The following is a 20,148-nucleotide window of genomic DNA, read 5'->3' as shown; positions in this document are numbered from 1 at the left end:
ATACTAAGGAAAGAAGATCATGCTACGACCCAGAGCTACACAGAGAAAAACACACAGTGAGTGTGACCATCTCATCTCCACTTGGTTAGAAGTGGACAGTGCCTGACACACCATGAGAACAAACTCAGAATTTCACAAAACTATTTAGAGGCATACCATTTGACAGCTGTGAAATTCACAAGTGGAAGATACCTGTTAAACCATAGCAGAGAACCAGGTCTCTATACACATCAGTATCTGAAACTAATGCAACATGAAAACCACAAGGTAGAAGATTTGCATCATTAAGGAAGTACTATAGGCAGAAACCGTGTGAGCCCTGTCCGACCTATATGTGCTTATGCTGACTGCTAGTAGCACTCTATCCCGTAACGATTTTTAAAGGATGCCATCATGCCGAGGTGACATACTAGAATGATAATCCTCCACAAGGGTAACCTAATTCCAGGAATCTCAGGTACTGCAATGACAAAACAGTCCCTAAATTTTGGACTATATGTTGACCCATTATGGTAAACATTTCTGAGGATGACTGGCATAAGATGAGACAAGCTGGGCAATCTATGCCTCATTACTACCTTGTTCCCGGAGCAAGCCAAGCAGAAGAAATGAACGACAATGTCACTACATATGATATGACCTGGACGGGAAGCTCAAGCTCAAGAAAGGGTCCGGAGGGGCCCGAAACATTGCTCTTTGCTTGTTTATATGTACTTGGGCAAATAAAACACATTTTTTTCACGATTTGCATCTTCAGTGTGCTACTGGATTTTTTTGCTGCTAAACTAATATATAGCATGGGAACAGGAAGGCATAATCCCAGCCAATGTAGACAACTGGGTAGGAATAAGGAATGTCTTTCAAGTATTAGTTAAGGTTAGAGCTTCTAGACCTAACCAGTGTGTATGCCTTGTATCCTGACCATTCTGACAGAAGCCAAAAACACCCTGTTTCAAGCTTCCCAGCTGGAGGCACCCTCATCCAAGGCACAATACTTCAGGGCAAGTAATTAATGTTGTGCAGGCAATAATATGGGCCTGATAACTGGGCCCTAGGCAGGGAGATGTAGCTAGAACTTACCTCATGATGGTACAGTCCTTAAATTGAAAGCATAGGTCATCCCAAGCAGTGCGAATGTGACGCTCAGATACACCCCTTGAGATACAAGGTCATACCATGCCATACACCCTGCAATCAGAACAGTATGTAACAGAAAACTCAAAGCGCAAACACGTGTCCTCTTGGGGGAACTAGGTACGGAATGGCAGCTACCCCAAAACATTTACTCACAGCATGTAATTGGAAGTTAGGTGAACCTTTATATATTCTCAAGCCCTGTAGCATGTATACAATATTGCCTAAACAGCTGTAATCCCCAAGCCAATTCAATGCAAGGGTTAGACCCTCCGAACCCAACAGAAGTGACAATGATAGATTAGCAAGGTAATGCATAAAGCCTATTTAACGGCTACTTGCTGGGTAACAAGCACCTAACCCGTCAACAAAAAACATAGCAGAGCTTTGAAAACAAGCGTCAAGCTGTGAAGCTATTCTCAAGGCAGAGGAGATTACCAGCAACTTAATTACGATGTAATGTACATGGCATCTTATTACCCTGCTTGAGCTACTGTGATCCAGCAGATGCCAGGAGATTGGCTGCAACCTGCCAGCCTTAAGGTCTTAAGAGGCGATACCAACGTACATATACAAGCGTAATGGCACCTTTCAAAAAGGCTGTGTTATACAGTAGCCATGCAGAGATTCATGAACACACTGATGGGTTTGCTTCAAGCCAGTAATGGAGCGAGCCCCTGGTTCACTCAAATGTTTTTGGACTGACTTACCATGTAGATCAAACTCATGAGAGAGCCCTGCAGAACACGCAAGTCAGATGCTATTCACCAAGTGTATATACTACTAAAGTGATGCCTCCCTGCAGCATAAAGGAACGCATGTTGCTGGGGTCCAGAATATCTGCAAACTCAGAGGAATGTTTGTTTGGCAGCATATTATGCATCATGGTTGATGCCAGGCTCAATAATTACTACAGGCCCAATGGCCCCACTGTTGAACTACAGCATGTGAGCCTAACCCTTTTGGTTCAGCTGTAGTTATAACCATAATGCATTCAGCTTGCATACCACAGGGCCCAATGAAACCTGCAGCTTGGCCCATACATACTACCTGGTCTTAGAAGTACTGCAGAAAAGGCTTACAAAACCCTGAACTGGCAACAGCTTATGAAGCTTAGCAATAATAGGACATAGTGAACCATGAATTGTGCTGCAGCTTTAGGCATGCTAATAGCACAAATAAAAGAAATGTTGGTGATAGAACTCTGTGTGGGCTGCAGATTCATGAACATGCACATTGCCCAGTAGAGCAAACATTCAGTCAGCTAAAGCTTTAGGTATGTTTACTGCCCAAAATGTAACCAGCCACTGGTTGCTGAAGAACTAATGAATATTATTTGGCACCCAGACATTTGCAGTTTAAGCATGCATAATACAGGGTTCTAAATCCCCTCAGAACAGTGAAACAAATAAAATCCGCTGGTGATTATTGTACAGAGAAACATACAGCATGAGTATAACAACACTTAATGGCGACAGTGCCCATGCAAAGCCTGAATGATAACTACATGGCAATACACAATAACACATAAGCAAATGAATGCTAATCACAAATCAAATAATTGTGTTCATTTGCTGGTAGCAACACAAGCCCAGCCTGGGGTCCCTAAAGTGTGGCCAATAATTGCTGTTGGCTAACAGGGTAAGGACTACAGCCCTCTGCAAGTGTGGTACAAAACACCTTTAAGTAATCAGAATAAAGGGCTCTCAATTTTCTATAATACTATAAGCCAACAGTTATGGCCTACCTTAGGCACCAAAAAACTGGAAAGAGATTCCTAAAGGAGAACTGCTTATAAAGAAACCAGCAAACAAAATCAGTTATTACAGAACCTTACCTTCCCAGCCCATGGTGCTATACTCTGGGAACTCAGGATTGGAAAGAGAGTCACAACACCTTTGGATAATTACATTCAGCAGAGGTACTCTGGTTACACCCCAATTAGCCTGTAGGCTTATACTACAGACCCTTATACAGAGTTTTAAACACAATTAACCAGGCTACTACTAGCCAGGCACCTGAACAACTTCGGACCTAATGCAGCAATTCAATCTGGCTACAATCGTAATGGATCCATGAGCATATACATAATTATACAAAGCTAATGCAGGTACAGATCTTAGAGGTACTGCAACTCTACCCTGACTACTAAGTGAAATATTAGGGCATTAGCTGGTGTAGCAGCAGTAGCCATAACACAGTACTGCTCTCTGGGAAGCTCAGCTGGAGTGTAGCTGATCACGTAATCACATTCACCTGAGGCTACTCAGGAATGCATCTAATTAGCTAGTTCTTAGTAGTAACTACACTACAGTGCCCTAGTAACCATAACACAATGCAGGCAGCTAAAAGGAGTTGACGCATTACCCCATGTAGCTGCAAGTAGCCATAACACAGGACTGCTGCAATCCCTGTGTTAGCTTAACACAGATAGAGTGTAGCTTAACACATAATCACATTCACCTGAGGCTACTCAGGAATACATTTCATTAGGCAGTTCCCAAGGTTACTACATGGCTCTGCCCTAGCAACTGTAACACAATCCAGAGCAACTGAAATGTTCAATGAATCACCCATCTGCAAGTAACCATAATATATGACTGGTTACATTCAGCTAAAGCTGCCCAGGTATGTAACAACTATCAGGCAAACTAATCCATCTGTAGCATGTCATGCCAGCCCAATGTTTAAAGCCAGTGGGGTGTCAGGTCCTTTTTTTTTTTTTCTCTTAATACACAACCATAGGAAAGACTTTGTGAGGGTGGCGGTTGGCTTCGAACTCTGGCTCCATTTAATAAAAAAAAAATCTTTTCACACAGTAGAACAAAAAGGAATATGGAGATCACCAGACTCAGGCCACTAACTAAATGTTGAGGACTGCTAACTTCACCTCCCTCGCCCATCCGCAAAAATATTAAGTGTGCCGGGTCCCACACCATTGCCACCAGACACTCACGGCCTGGGAGGGCATACGGATGGGGGGACTAGCACTTGCCATTGGATGCCATTATGACAAACCAGAAAGGCACATGGGATCAAATATACTGTCCTACCTTATAAAGCAGAACAGAGCTGAAGATTAGTGATGAGCGAATCTATCCCGTTTCGCTTTGCCGAAAAATTTGCGAATCTTTCAAAAGATTCACAAAACGGCGAAAATGTTGCACGTCAAAAAAAATTGTCGCCCGCGGCTATTCTTTCGTTGTGCGGCTATTCTTTTGTCGCCTGCGGCTATTCTTTTTTCACGGGCGACAAGTTTTGGACGTGCGGCGAGAATCCATGCCTGCTGAAACATTTCGCCCATCACTACTGAAGATCCCAGGATATGAGGTAATGTGCAGGGGGAAAAGATCTCATGGATGAAAAACCCCCAGTCCCTAGGTGCCATTTCCGGACACCTAATGCTTTCCCAAGGCTAAAAAGCAAAAATGTTGCTTCCAATGGAGCTAGGAAAGCAGAATGAACTAGAAAGGGAAGTTTGAGAACAAACTTCATGTTGGGTTGAAAAGCGTGAAGTCACTGAATGAAATCTGATCTGTTGTTGGCTCCGCCCACTTTTTCTAACCTTGGACCACAGTTATATAGTAAAACCACTGAGAAAAGTTTGGGGACCCTGGTTTTAATACTGTCTGAATGGCAGCAATTGAAATTTCCCCACTGAAAGTCAACAAGTGACATCTGATTGGTGGCTCCGTCCACTTTTTCTAACCTGGAACTGCAGTTACCCAGTGACTTACTCTGCAAAGTTTAGGGACCCTAGGATTAATAGTTACAGAACATCAGCAGTTTAAATTTAAACCAATAAAAGTCAATAGGTAAATTGTGATTGGTGGTTGGTGAGTGTGCCCACTTTTTCTAACCTTGAGTCGAAGTCACCCAGTGACAAAAAGGGGGCACCCTGGCATAAATAGTGTGAGAATGGCAGCATTTTAAATTTAAATGAATAAAATTCAATGGATGGAATCTGATTGGCTGTTAGTGGCCCAACCCACTTTTCCTATTTTTGAACTGCAGCCCCCAGTGACCAACTGTGCAAAGTTTGGGGACATAAAAATTGTGAGACATCCTTTTACACTTCACCATTGAAAGTAAATAGGTGAAATGTGATTGGCTGTTGGTGTCTCCGCTCACTTTTTTCTAACTTTGAATGGCAAATACCCAGTGAGTAACTCTGGAAAGTTTAACAACTCTGGAATTAATACTTAAATAATGGCATCAGTTAAATATAAACCAATGAAATTTAATGGGTGGAGAGGTTGGCTGTTGGTGGCTCTGCCCACTTTTTCCAACTCTTAACCGCAGTTACCTGGTGACTAGCTCTGCAAAGTTTGGGGACCTTAGTATTAATATTTAAAGAATGTCAGCAGTTTAAATTTAAACATATGAAGTCTATAGGCGAAATATGATTGGCTGTTGTTGGCCTTGCCCACTTTTCTAAACTTGGAACATAGTCACCCAGTGACTGACTGTTGCAAATTTGGGGACCCTGACAATAAACATGTGAGAATGGCAGCAGTTAAAATTTCCCCACTGAAAACAATGAAAGAAATGTGATTGGCTTTTGGTGGCCCGCCCACTTTTTCTAACCTTGAGTATGTAGTCACCCAGTGCAAAGTTTAGGAACCCTGGCACCTAACCAATAAAATTCAATAGGTGAAATATGATTGGTTGTTGGTGGCTCTGCCCACTTTTTCAAAACTAAAACTGCAATCCCCTAGTGACCAACTGTGAAAAGTTTGTGGATCCTGGTGTTAATTCTGTGAGAATGGCAGCAGGTTGAATTTTCCCATTAAAAGTCAATAGGTAAAATCTGATTAGCTGTTGGTAGCTCCACCCACTTAAAAAATACAAAAAACCTTAAATGAGTAGTCACCCAGTGACTGACTATGCAAAGTTTTGGAACCCTGGCAACAAACCAATAAAAATCAATAGGTAAAATCTGATTGGTTGTTGGTGGCTCTGCCCACTTTTCAAAAATAAAACTGCAGTCCCCTAGTGACCAACTGTGAAAAGTTTGGGGACCCTGGGGTTAATACTGGGAGAATGGCAGCAGGTTGAATTTCCCCTTTGAAAGTTAATAGGTAAACTCTGATTGGCTGTTGGTGGCTCCGCCCACTTTTTCTTACCTGGTGGTTTGGGGAACCCGTCATTATTACTGTGAGAAGGGCAGCAGGTTGGATTTCTGCCAAGTCAATAGGTAAAATCTGATTGGCTGTTCACAGCTCCGCCCACTTTTGGGCATCCAACAATCATCATATTTTCATTCAGGCTGACCCCATGACTATGTGATTCAAGTTTGGGGAGTATGGCCTCAAAGCTGCAAGATTGGCAGCAGTTTCAATTTCCCCATAAAAGTCAATGGGTGAAATTTGATTGGCTGTTGTCAGCCCCTCCCACTTTGCGGTTTTTTTAAAAAAAACCTTAAATGCGTAGTCACCCAGTGACTGACTGTGTAAAGTTTTGGAACTCTGGCATCAAACCAATAAAAATCAATAGGTGACATTTGATTGGCTGTTGGTGGCTCCGACCAACTTTTCAAAACTAAAACTGCAGTCCCCTAGTGACCAACTGTGAAAAGTTTGGGGACCCTGGGGTTAATACTGGGAGAATGGCAGCAGGTTGAATTTCCCCTTTGAAAGTTAATAGGTAAACTCTGATTGGCTGTGAGAATGGCAGCAGGTTGAATTTCTGCCAAATCAATAGGTAAAATCTGATTCGCTGTTCACAGCTCGGCCCACTTTTGGGCATCCAACAATCATCATATTATCATTCAGGCTGAGCCCATGACTGTATCATTCAAGTTTGGGGAGTGTAGCCTCAAAGCTGTAAGATTCGCAGCAGTTTCAATTTCCCCATTAAAGTCAATGGGTAAAATTTGATTGGCTGTTGTTGGCCCCTCCCACTTTGGGGTCATCCAACAAATGTCGCTGTTTAATTCGGGGTGACCCCATTATTATGTTATTCAAGTTTGGGGGCTGTAGCTTCAAAGCAGTAAGTATGGCAGCAGTTTGTCAAAGTCAATGGAAAATTGGGGTGTTCAGAGCGGCGCCACAAAAAGACAGGGGCAGGATCGCTTAGAAAAGCACAAACAACCTGCTCCGCTACAGGGTGAAGAAGTGTGGAGAGTTTGGGTGTTGTACCCCTAAACCTGTAGGAGGAGTAGCGTTTAGAAAATGGGGGACGCTAAGAATTAGAAGAAGAAGCCAAAGTCGAAGAACAGTATGTTGGGGTTTTCAACCCAACATAAAAAAAGATGCCATAGACGGGGTGGGGGTGGCTTTTAAAGGAACAGTAACACAAAATTTTTAAAACACAAATTAAGCTTTAAAATGTTTTGATTAACTTATGTAACATAGAAAAGTTGCAATATTCTAAGTTGTTAATGAATAAATGACACTACCTTCTATGTATAGGGCTCAGTAAAAACGGTAATTGATTTACTTCCGGTTAAATCCGGAAGTTATTTTCCTGCATTCTCTAGCGCAGTGCTGTCCAGACCCCCCTCTGTGTGGCCCCCCACCTGTCTGGCTGCTTTGATGGCTTACTCTTGTGTAAGCTTTAAATGGTATCAGTACTGTGATTAACTGCACCCCCTGCATGGTTCTCACCTCAGATTCAGGCTGTAATCAGGCTGTATTGTTTAAATATGTAATCCCCTGTACTGTTCACACCTTTTAATCTCTGCATTGTTCACCCCCTGCAGTGTTCACACCTCAGGCAGTAATCATCCCCATTGTTCCCCTGTTCACACCTCAGGAGCAGTAGAAACCCACAAATAATCCCTGCATACTACAAAAAGAACATATACTGAGGTGGTACTACAATTAAAAAGTTTTTTAATATATAGTTATTGTGCAGACTGTAGGAGCAGTGCCAGCATTGTGTCACTGTAGGCTGCCTGTATGTGCCATACACACAGGCAGCATAGGGCAAACAGAGTATGGCACACACAGGCAGAGTAGGGAAGGCAGAGTATGGCACACACAGGCCAAGTTTGGCACAAACCAGCCAAGAATGGCACACACAGTGAAAGTATGGCACACGCAGGCAGGGTAGGGAAGGCAGAGTATGGCACACACAGGCAGAGTAGGGCAAGCAGAGTATGGCACACACAGGCCAAGTTTGGCACAAACCAGCCAAGAATGGCACACACAGTGAAAGTATGGCACACGCAGGCAGGGTAGGGAAGGCAGAGTATGGCACACACAAGCAGGGTAGGGCAGGCAGAGTATGGCACACACAGGCAGGGTAGGGCAGGCAGAGTATGGCACACACAGGCAGGGTAGGGCAGGCAGAGTATGGCACACACAGGCCAAGTATGGCACAAACCAGCCAAGAATGGTACACACAGTGAAAGTATGGCACGCAGGCAGGGTAGGGCAGGCAGAGTATGGCACACACAGGCAGGGTAGGGAAGGCAGAGTATGGCACACACAGGCAGGGTAGGGCAGGCAGAGTATGGCACACACAGGCAGGGTAGGGCAGGCAGAGTATGGCACACACAGGCCAAGTATGGCACAAACCAGCCAAGAATGGCACACACAGTGAAAGTATGGCACGCAGGCAGGGTAGGGCAGGCAGAGTATGGCACACACAGGCAGGGTAGGGAAGGCAGAGTATGGCACACACAAAGGCAGGGTAGGGCAGGCAGAGTATGGCACACAGGCAGGGTAGGGCAGGCAGAGTATGGCAGGTTTTTGCTGTACTACAACCATTAATATGGGTATGGTCATGTGATAACATGGGTGTGGTTTCAAGTGGGTGCGGTTTCAAAAAGGGGAGTGGTCAAAACTGGCTTCCATTATCGGCCCTCCACCAGGTAGGTTGGAAAAATTCCGGCCCTCGGTACAACAGAAGTTGGACAGCACTGCTCTAGCGAGTGAGGAGAATGCTTTGAAGGGAATTTATAGCTTTTTTTCATTCCAGTTCAGGGAGAGGGGTGGGCAACGAACAATGTTTTAGCTCCTGCTCTGTTTTGATTTCTAAGTGAACGAGCGGGATGCAGAGATTGTACAGGAGAGGGAGGGGGCGGAGGGGGAAGCTGACCGTAAGTATGTCACAAAAGGAGCTGCTGCCTAAGCCCTATCAATACTTGGTAAGGTTATTATTTATAACTACGTATGATATTAATATTTCTGTATGATATATTTTCTAATAAAATGTATAAAAGGCATGTGTTCAGAAAAGTTAGAACAGAGTTTCAATATATATCTTGCCAAATTACATATTTATTTAACAACTACTGAAGGAATCAACGTGTTAAACTACATATTTGAAAACATTTTATTGGACTGTTACTTTTTTTTCAAGAACTTTCATTCTGAATTTTGAATTTTAAAACATAGGAACATTGGTGGAAAATAATATTTGTGGCATGTGCAAAATTTGGACACCCTACTAAGTCAGTATTCAGGCAGACAAAAAAACAATTGCTCTGTGAGCTTATAATTTTAGTGTTATTGTTACTTTTTATTACTTATATTTCTACTTAGGCACATATTCCTGTCTCTCTTTCAAAGCACTGCCTGGTTGCCAAGTTAAATTAGACCATAGTAACCAGATAGCTGCTGAAATGGAGATCTGGAGAAAACTGCAAATAATAAAAAATGAAGACCAATTGCAAACTTCCTCAGAATAGCACACTCATATCATACTAAGTTCATTTAAAGGAACAGTAACACCAAAAAATTCAAGTGTATAAAAGAAATTCCAATATAATGTACTGCTGCCCTGCACTGGTACAACTGGGGTGTTTGCCTCAGAAACACTACTATGGTTTATATAAAGAATGCAGCTGTGTAGCCATGGGGGCAGCCAAAGGAGAAAAGGCACAGGCACTTAGCAGATAACAGATAAAACACTATTGTATTCTTTTTTTTTTTTTCAAATAACTTTTTATTAATTTTCAGGTTTTTGGGGGTACAGAAAGAAAAGGAGGGTTAGGGTAAAGGTAAGTATTACAGTTTAAAGACATATAGATAACATGACATAACACAGTGATTTTGCATTCTCATGATATTACTGTTATTGCAATTGGATTTAGAGACAATTTTTCACAGTAAATAGTATATTACTCAGACATAAAAAAGATGTTTCTTATATAACACTGTATATCTCTACTATATTTTGATTTTCTTTGGAGTTGCAACTCATAGATTGGAATAACATACGTTCTTTAACTGTTTTCTATGTATTCAGTCCATAATCTCCAATTTTGAAAATGTTTCAGTATATTTCCGTGTCTGTACGCAATAGATTCTTCCATGTTTTTAGACTCTTCAAGTAGGTGCGACCATTCAGCTATTGTCGGTGGTTCTGTATCCTTCCATTTTCTTGGAATAATTGCTTTAGCTATAGTAATAATATACTTAATCAAAGGATTGGAGATTATGTCCTTTTTTTTTGAATCATACAATAAGAGAATTGATATAGAGTTAAGTTTTAATTCTTTTGGGAAGATTTTTTCAATAATCTTTTGAATAGAATCCCAGTATTGTTCTAGTTTTTTACATTTGTACCATAGATGTTCGTAAGTCCCTATTTCTGAGTTGCATCTCCAGCATATATCAGTTTCGTCAAACATTTTTTTTAATTTAACTGGGGTCATATACCACCTGGATAGTAGTTTGTAATTAAATTCTTGTATCTTAGTTGATGTGAATATTCTAGAGTTATTATAACATATTTTTTCCCAATTTTCTGCTGTTAAGTTAATGTTGAGGTCTTTTTCCCATTTTTCCGCAAATGGTGGTTTAATATCGTGTTTGGCTATCAGTTTTTTATAGAAAAATGATAAAGATCTCGGAAGATGGGTATTCTTACTAATCAGATTCTCAAACCAGGTAAGTTCTCTTTCTAATTTTGTTATTTGCAATGTCTGAATATATTCTTTTATTTGTTCATATAAATATATTGAGAGGTTAGATTTTTCTTCAGTTATAAAATGTATTTTTTCCATTGGTAACATTTGATTTTTTTCCAAAAAATCCTTTATTCTAATAGTTTGTTTTTTATTTGTTGTCCATAATCTGAGTAACTCATTTTCTATACCTGTTTTAAACTCCAAATTGTTTAATAAAGGAGTTAGTGGGGAAGGATGTGGGGCTAACATATATTTTTTGTTTAATTTAAACCACTGTTTAATAGTAGGATATACCGTAATATCTGTTTTCGTAATTTTTATGTTTTGTAGTTTCTCTGACCAAATCAATGTAGATAGTGATTTAATATTCTCTCCTTTTTCTGCATTACAACTTGAATTGGGGTAATTCTCCTTTTGCCATTGAATAATTCTTGACAAGTGGATTGCGTTATAGTATGTATATAGACACGGGAGTCCCAATCCTCCGGTTTCTTTAGGTCTTGTAGGCGTTTCATAAGCTACCCTAGGTTTGGAGTTCTTCCATATAAATTTTGAAAGTTTCGATTTGATTTTAGTAAAAAATATTCCTGGGATATCTATTGGTGTACATTGAAGAATGTATAAGATTTTAGGGAGAATTATCATTTTTACTATGTTTATTCGGCCTATCCATGATATGCAGATGTTTGAGCATTTTTGTGTATCTTTATCTATCATTCCGAATATTGGGAGGTAATTCTTAGCATAAAGAAGTTTTTCCTCTTGAGTTAAATATATCCCCAAATATTTGATCTCCTCTTTGGCCCATTTAAATGAGAAAGTTTTTTTAAGATATTGGACTTTATATTGGGGTATGGTAATATTTAGAATTTCAGACTTGTTATAGTTAATCTTAAAATTGGATAATTGGCTAAATGTATTAATAAGGATCATTAGATTAGGTAGGGTGATGTGTGGTTGAGTTACATAAAATAATAAATCATCAGCAAATGCTGAGACTTTATGTTCCCTGTTGGAGATATTAATTCCTTTAATGTTCTTATTTTGTCTAATTGCTATCACTAAAGTTTCAATCGTTAAAACAAACAAGAGGGGTGATAGTGGGCAACCTTGTCTAGTACCATTTTTAATTAAGAATTTGTCCGATATTGTTCCATTAATTCTTATTTTTGCACTCGGGTTTTGATATAGGGACATTATTTTCTCAATTAATATATTACCAAACCCCATTACATGCAGTACATTCTCCATAAATACCCAATCAATCCTATCGAATGCTTTTTCAGCATCCATCGATATGATTAAAGCTTCTTTCTTTCTAATTTTCATAACCTTTATTATATTAAGTGTTCTAACTGTATTATTTTTTCCTTCTCTTCCAGGTATAAATCCGGATTGATCCGGGTGCGTTAAAGTTGGTAAGTGTATTTTTATTCTATTTGCTATAAGTTTAGCAAAAATTTTTTGATCAATGTTTATAAGTGAAATAGGTCTATAACTAGAGCACTCATGTGGGTCTTTACCTGGTTTAGGAATTAAAGTTATATGGGCTTCCTGTGATTGATCTGGTAATGGAATACCTCTCTTTTGGGTATTGTACATATTAAGTAAAATAGGATTGAGAGTGTTTTCGAATATTTTATAATAACTGGCTGTGAAACCATCCGGGCCTGGACTTTTACCTAATGGCAGTTCCTTAATTACTTTAGAAAGTTCTTCTTTGGTGAAAGGCATATCAAGGTTTTTAGATGTATCATTATCTATTTTTGGTATTTTCAGTTGTGTTAAGAAATTTTTTATTTTAACTTTCATTTTTTCTTTTACTCTATCACTTAGTTGTTGTTTATTTATGTTGTAAAGATTAGCATAATAAGTTTGGAAACATTTTGCTATATCTGAAGTTTTGTATACCAATTGTTGTTTGTGGTTTTTCATTTTCAATATATACGATTTAGCAAATTGTGTTTTCAGCATATTAGCTAAATGTTTGCCACATTTATTGCTATATTCATATATATTCCGTTTAAATCTCGTAAAGGCTTTATTTGAGTCTATATCTAAGATATTTTTCAATGCTTTCCTTTTATCTGTTAGTTTTTGATATAATTCTTCTACTTGTGTGAGTTTATGTTGTGTTTCTAGTATATTAATTTCATTTAGCAATTGATTTATTTCTTTTCTTCTTTCTTTTTTACAGCGTGCTCCCATTGAGATCAAATACCCTCTCATTGTGCATTTATGTGCTTCCCATCTTATATGCTGAGATGTATCTTGTTCTGAATTTTCAATAAAAAATAATTTTAATTTTTTCAATATTTCTTCTCTGTGTGTTTCTTTATGGATAAGGTTTTCGTTCATTCTCCAGTTATAGTTTTTGTTTATAACTGTTGGTATCTTGAATATTATAGTTACTGGACAATGGTCTGATTGGAATGAATTTTCGATGCTGGATTTATGGACTAATTCTAACCATTTATGTTCCATAAATATATAGTCAATCCTTGCATAACTCTTATGTACACACGAATAGTGTGTATAATCTTTTTCTTGGGGGTGGAGAATTCTCCATATATCAGATAGTAAGTTTGTATGTAATATTTGGTTTATCCCTCTTATTAATGAAAAAGGTAAGTATGATTTTTTTGATGAGGTATCAATTATGGGATTAAGTGGAGTATTAAAATCTCCTCCCAGGATTACTATACCCTCTTTGAAAGATCTTAATTTGTTCAGTATTTCTTTTAAAGTTTTTAACTGGTTCTTGTTGGGTAAATAAATATTACACAAAGTTACTTTCTGATCAAATAATACACCTTTTACCATTAAACATCTCCCATCTTTTCTTATATAGGTATCAGATGCTGAGAAGGGAGTATTTTTATGAATAGCAATTAGTACACCATTTGTTTTTTTTTCCGTATTGTTACCCAAAAATATTTTGTCATAGTATCTATGATGAATTTTGAAAGTGGTATTGTCTAATAGATGTGTTTCTTGCATGAATATTATCTTTGCACCTAAATTATTGCAATGATTGAACATCTGTGATCTTTTAATAGGTTCATTTAATCCATTTACATTAATGGATGTGAGTTTTATTTTAGCCATAGTCTATTTCTGAGTATTTTTTTATACACTTTGAATTATGTCTCTTTAATTTGTTTTCAGTTGTGTTTGTCATGTATACCTTACATGGTAGGGGAAAGTAATAGAAATAAACTATATACAAGAAATAATTAGCATTTGCTAAAACTGCAATAAACCATATATTTGTAATTGGTAATAGCGTATATTTATAGGCAGTCGATTTTCTATAAGATAAGTACATTGTCCTATCTTAATAGTAGAGGGGTTGTGGAAGATACACCTGTATCTTATTAGTGGAAGTTTAAACAACGTTTGACCGTTTTTCTACCCAGATTTATTTTGTAAAAGCCGTAAATAACGAGATGAGAACATAAATCCATCTCTTGCCATGTTGGATATTATTTAAAGAAAGTTAACTAAGTGGGGAAAAAAAAAAAAAAAAAACAACCTTTGTAATAACTTTGTAATATCCAACCAATTGTTTAAATAAGTTTTTTGGTATTGATCTCATACCTTAATTTATCATACTATGATTAAAAGTATAACCCTTAACAACCGTATATGCTGGGTTAGTATATCATAGAGATTGAAAAAAAAAAACCCTTTGTAATAACTTTGTAATTAAATAAGTTTTTTGGTATTGATCTCATACCTTAATTTATCATACTATGAGTAAAAGTATAACCCTTAAGAACCGTATGTGCTGGGTTAGTATATCATAGAGATTGAGAGAAAAAAAAAAAAAAACCCTTTTTTTTTTTGGTATTAGTTTTTTTGGTATTAGTCTCATAACTTAATTTACCACACTATGAGTAAAAGTATAACCCTTAACAACCGTATATGCAGGGTTAATAAATCATAGAGATGGAAAAGAAAACAAAAATGTTAACATTAATAACATCAGCATTAATTATAAGCACATATTTTCAGGTTTCATTTCTATTGAATGAAAAGGATATTTCTTTTTCTCTCATTTTAGGAGTGTGTGGGGATCTTCTTATGTGTTTCATGGGAGTACTCCAGAAGTCAGATGTTTTAAGCACATTAAAGTCAGAGTTAGTATTAAAGTCCCATCCAGGCAATGGAATCCTTTCTATATCCAGTTTTTTACAGAAGTCATCTGTGTCTTTAGGTGTTTTCAGCATGAGAAGTTGTCCATTGTGTCTCACTGTCATGTTGAATAGAAATCCCCATCTAAATTGTATTCCTTTCTCTCTTAGTAAGTCAGTGAGAGGTTTAAGAACACTATTGTATTCTACAGAGCTTATCTGTTATCTGCTATGTAACCTGCCTTTTCTCCTTTTTTCCAGCTTGAATGGCTGCCCCAGGGCTACACAGCAGCTTATTTATATAAACTATAGTAGAGTTTCTGTAGCAAACACACAACTTTAACCAGTGCAGGGCAACAGTACATTATATTTCTTTTACTTTAAAGCTCTTTAATTTTTTGGTGTTACTGTTCCTTTAAATGTGAACAACCCCTGTAAACACAAATGACAGTTTGTAAATACCTTTAATACAAGCTACAGTCTTTCATTTCTTGTTGTAGGGATGGGATTTTGCCCAAAGCTTGATTTTTTTCCCTGTAGCTTATGGTCACTTTTGAGGTATGTTGTTTAAGATCAATGTTTAATCAATTTTTGAGCTTCAGCTGAGCAGTCATCAGGGGGAGACATGCTGCACAGCGCTCCAGGGGGACTTGGCAAGTTGAATACTGGCCCGACCCCTATCAAGACCTAACAGGATTGTGACCCTAAAGGGAAGAAAAGTGAAAACTCCCATTCTATACTGTTCTAATAACCCCGGAATGCCATATAGAAGTTCATTACTGGTGACAGCACAACCATTCAAGATGGCGTCAGAGGCCTCTTCCTTCAAACTTTTCAACACAACCACACAGGATAAGAGTTCTAATCCTCCTCTCCCATATGCATTAGCGACTGCAAAGCAGATAGCAAGCATGCTGGAAACTTATCTAAACTACTTTCTATCAACTTTACGAGTTAAACTTACAAAATGCAAAGAACACCGGCCTCTTACTTTGAAATGGAGATGCTGCAAGCCTCCGTGATCACATGGGAGGAACCCAGTGAAACAAACAAAGCCAATCACCTGCAACCTACAAGCTGAAGCTTCTGTGACCCCGTACAGAGAACAAACAGATGGACTAACAAGTGCACAGGGAGAATTAAAAGATAAAGCAAAGCTTCATAACTCACAGATTTACAGAAATAAACAAACAGAGCAATCGCAGCATGCCATGGAAAGCCGCTATAGCAAGTGAACGAGAAATGGACTTTGCAGGAAAACCCTAACTCACTGGTAAAGTTAACCATTGACAAGCTTTATTCCACAATGGGCTAATTCTCTTTGAGAAAAAAAAACAACTTTTTACAATACCCGTATTAGTGTGATTAAGCCACTCCTCCGCTCCCAAACCCAGAAGTGCTGCAGGACGTAGAATCTAAGTTCTGTGGCACTTGGGTATCTTTATCCACAGGACGTAGATTCTATCTCCTGGGGCACTTAAAGGGTTAAAATTGCACACAAATAATTATATCACATGGTACACAACAAGCTACTGCAGACAATGCCTGGACAAAACTAGTGGGCACTGTGTTGCAACAAACTGCCCAAACTCAACATTAAGTCACATGCTCTCCAAATGTACACTTTGGTCATCTTTGCATCGTAGAGATAGCAACAGCCCAAATCACTATTTTTCGAATTCTGAATTTCAGCTGGATATAGTTTTACAACCAGCCTTCAAGTACTTTTCTCTTAAAACACTTATATAAACCATAATAAGTTTAAAAATGTGTAAGGATATAAACAAAACACAAAGAGACACTGGGAGTAGGGGTTTGGCCTAGGGCAGTGCTCCCCTAACAATATAATAGCAGTGATATAGCTTGTCAACTACTGAAACTTATGCATGTGTAATGCTGAACTCTGATTGTAAAATTAATATTCTTTATGCAAATAAAAGTAAATTAAAAAAAAGTATTTCTCTATGTTTCTAAAACTTGTCTATGAGCAAGAGATTTAAAAAATGGACACCTACTTTGAGGTCACTGGGAGCAATAACAAAGGGGGTGGTGAGCAACATGTTGCTCACAAGCCACTGGTTGGGTTTCACTTTCTCTACATGTACAACATTTCTTGTGCAACTGGCTTCCATGACCCCAAAGCATAACAGTTGGTAAAGTGTTTTTAAGCCGTTTTGTTCAAATCGGAACTTGTATTGCCAGACAGTTTTTGAACATTTTGCACTGATTTACAAATATTATTTTATGCATGAAAATACAACTGACTTGGAAAGTCCCATGTCTTCTGAATGTGCCAATACCAAATATATATAGTTTTATGGAGATTTCTCACTTGTATAGGTCAAAAACTCCCAGCAGAACACTACCAAATTTCCAAAGCACTTCTCCAGAAAGCTGCATACTTTAGATTTTAAGTCCAAAAATTCCACTAACAGAAGGTTTATCCCAGAACATTATACATTTTTGGAAAGAACATAGTAACATAGTAAGTTGGGTTGGAAAAAGACATACGTCCATCACGTTCAACCATAATGCCTATATATAACCTGCCTAACTTCTAGTTGATCCAGAGGAAGGCAAAAAACCCCATCTGAAGCCTCTCTAATTTGCCACAGAGGGGAAAAAATTCCTTCCTGACTCCAAGATGGCAATCGGACCAGTCCCTGGATCAACTTATACTAAGGGGCACATTTACTAATCCACGAATCCGAATCACGAATGGGAAAAAATCGCATTAGAAACGAAAATTTCGGAAGATCGAAAATATCACGAAAATGCTTCCGAAAAAATCGTATTAGTTACGATAATATCGTATTGGCGATCCGAAAGTCACGAAATTTTCGTACCAAACAATTGTAAACAGCGGTAAAACCTTTCCAATTTTTTCATGCAAACGTCTGAAAAAGTCGTGTGTCGTACGAAAAAGTCGTGCGGACGCCCGAAAAAATCGGCGAAAATACGCTCGGAGCGCTCGCCCCTAAGAGTACACTTCTCACTTGCTAAGAATCCATCCAGCCCTTTCTTAAAGTTATATAATGTATCAGCCAGCACAACTGATTCGGGGAGGGAATTCCACAACTTCACAGCTCTCACAATAAAAAATCCTTTCCGAATATTTAAATGGAACCTCCTAATGGCATTCTCCAGTACATAATTTTGTATGTGATCCCTTAACAAGCTTTCAAATAACTTGCCCACCACGGATGTCAAACTTACAGGCTTAAAATTGCCAGGCTGAGATCTTACTCCCTTTTTAAATATAGGAATGACATTCGCCTTCTTACAATCCCTAGGTACCATACCTGATGAAAGCGAGTCTGAGAATATCAGAAACAAGGGCCACTGTAATTCTGACCCTAGCTCTCTCAGTACCCAAGGAAGTATTCCATCTGGCCCAGATGCCTTGTTTAAATTTATCTTGTGTAACCCTTTAAGCACCATATCCTGTGTCAACCACTGTGTAGTTGGAGCTGAGGCAACAGTGCAGCTATTGGGTGGGACTTGGCACTCTGGCTCCTCTACTGTATACACAGAAGAAAAGAACTGGTTAAGCACATCTGCCTTTTCTGTATCCGCTGTAACCATATTGTTACTATAACTCAATGGTGCCACACCCTCAACCTGCATCTTTTTACTATTAATATACTTAAAAAACTTTTTGGGGTTAGTCTTGGCCTCTGCCGTGATGCGCTCCTCATTTTCTATCTTTGCCTTCCGGATTGCTGTTTTACAACACTTGTTATAGTGTTTATATTCATTAAACGCAGCTACTGTCCCCTCTGACTTCTATTTCTTAAAAGCTTTCCTTTTTTTCCCTATTAACTTCTTTACCTCAGTGTTAAGCCACATAGGGTGATTCTTAACACTTCTACTTTTTCTTATTAATGGAATAAAGTGAGAACAGTAATGATTTAATATCATTTTAAATGACAACCATTTCTGCTCTGTGTTTTTTTCAGGAAACATAATGCCCCAATCTATGCCCTGAAGCGCTGCCCTCAAGGAGCTAAAATTTGCCTTCCTAAAATTCATTGTCTTTGTTGCCCCCGTGTAAATTTGTTTCCTGCACCAAACATCAAATGAAATAACATTATGGTCACTATTACCCAGGGGTTCAACCACTTGCACATTTGCTATACGTTCTGGGTCATTAGAGATCACTAGATCCAATATAGCATGGTTCCTGGTTGGCTCATCAACAACCTGTGACATAAAGTTGTCATGCAGCAAGTTTATAAACTTGTTCCCATTTACTGTCCTGGCAGTACTATGGCTCCAGTCAATATGAGGATAATTAAAATCCCCCATTATTATCACTTGCCCCAAACAAGCAGCCTTTTCTATTTGCAACAGGAGCTGAGCCTTATAGCATACCCCTACAATTAGTTTGGTAGATTCTTTACTATCTGTGAGAAGCTCAACCCATAAGGATTCAGCTCCCTCTGTTACCCCCATCACTTCCTCTTTAATATTTGCTTTTAATTCTTGCTTAACGAACAGAATCCCTCGTCCTTCTTTTCTATTGCCCCTGTCCCTCCGAAACAATGTATAACCCCCAATATTAAAGGAACAGTAACACAAAAAAATGAAAGAGCTTTAAAGTAATAAAAATATAATGCAGTGTTGCCCTGCACTGGTAAAACTGGTGTGTTTGCTACAGTAACACTAGTATAATTTATATAATAAGCTACTGTGTAGCCATGGGGGCAGCCATTCAAGCTGGAAAAAAGGAGAAAAGGCACAGGTTACATAGCAGATAACAGATAAACTCTGTAGAATACAATAGTGTTTTATCTGTTATCTGCTATGTGCCTGTGCCTTTTCTCCTTTGAATGGCTGCCCCCATGGCTTCATAGCAGCTTATTTATATAAATTATAGTAGACTTTCTGAAGTAAACGTACAACTTTTACCAGTGCAGGGCAGCAGCACATTATATTTTAGTTACTTTTATACACTTTCATTTTTTGGTGTTACTGTTCCTTTAACTGCCCAGTCATGAGACTCATTTAACCAAG

At 38.6% G+C, this 20,148-nt stretch overlaps 1 protein-coding gene across 6 annotated transcripts in view; it reads right to left on the bottom strand.

The window, feature by feature from the left end:
• Positions 1-20,148, bottom strand: part of ptpn3 (protein tyrosine phosphatase non-receptor type 3) — a 228,470-nt gene that overhangs the window by 187,568 nt on the left and 20,754 nt on the right. The window contains exon 1 of one of the 6 annotated variants that reach the window (XM_031903473.1): positions 2,972-3,332. The exons of 4 other annotated variants lie outside the window; for them this stretch is intronic. The gene's annotated coding sequence lies outside the window, so the exon portion shown is untranslated. Of the gene's footprint in view, positions 1-2,881; positions 2,906-2,971; positions 3,333-20,148 lie in introns of those variants that run through there. One more of the 6 variants, XM_031903474.1, reaches the window with a different exon arrangement.

This window comes from Xenopus tropicalis, chromosome 6 (genome assembly GCF_000004195.4).
Source record: "Xenopus tropicalis strain Nigerian chromosome 6, UCB_Xtro_10.0, whole genome shotgun sequence".
In the NCBI taxonomy this organism is placed as follows: Eukaryota; Metazoa; Chordata; class Amphibia; order Anura; family Pipidae; genus Xenopus; species Xenopus tropicalis.
The sequence above is the reverse complement of the archived record's forward strand: the minus strand, read 5'-3'. Positions and strand labels throughout refer to the sequence as shown.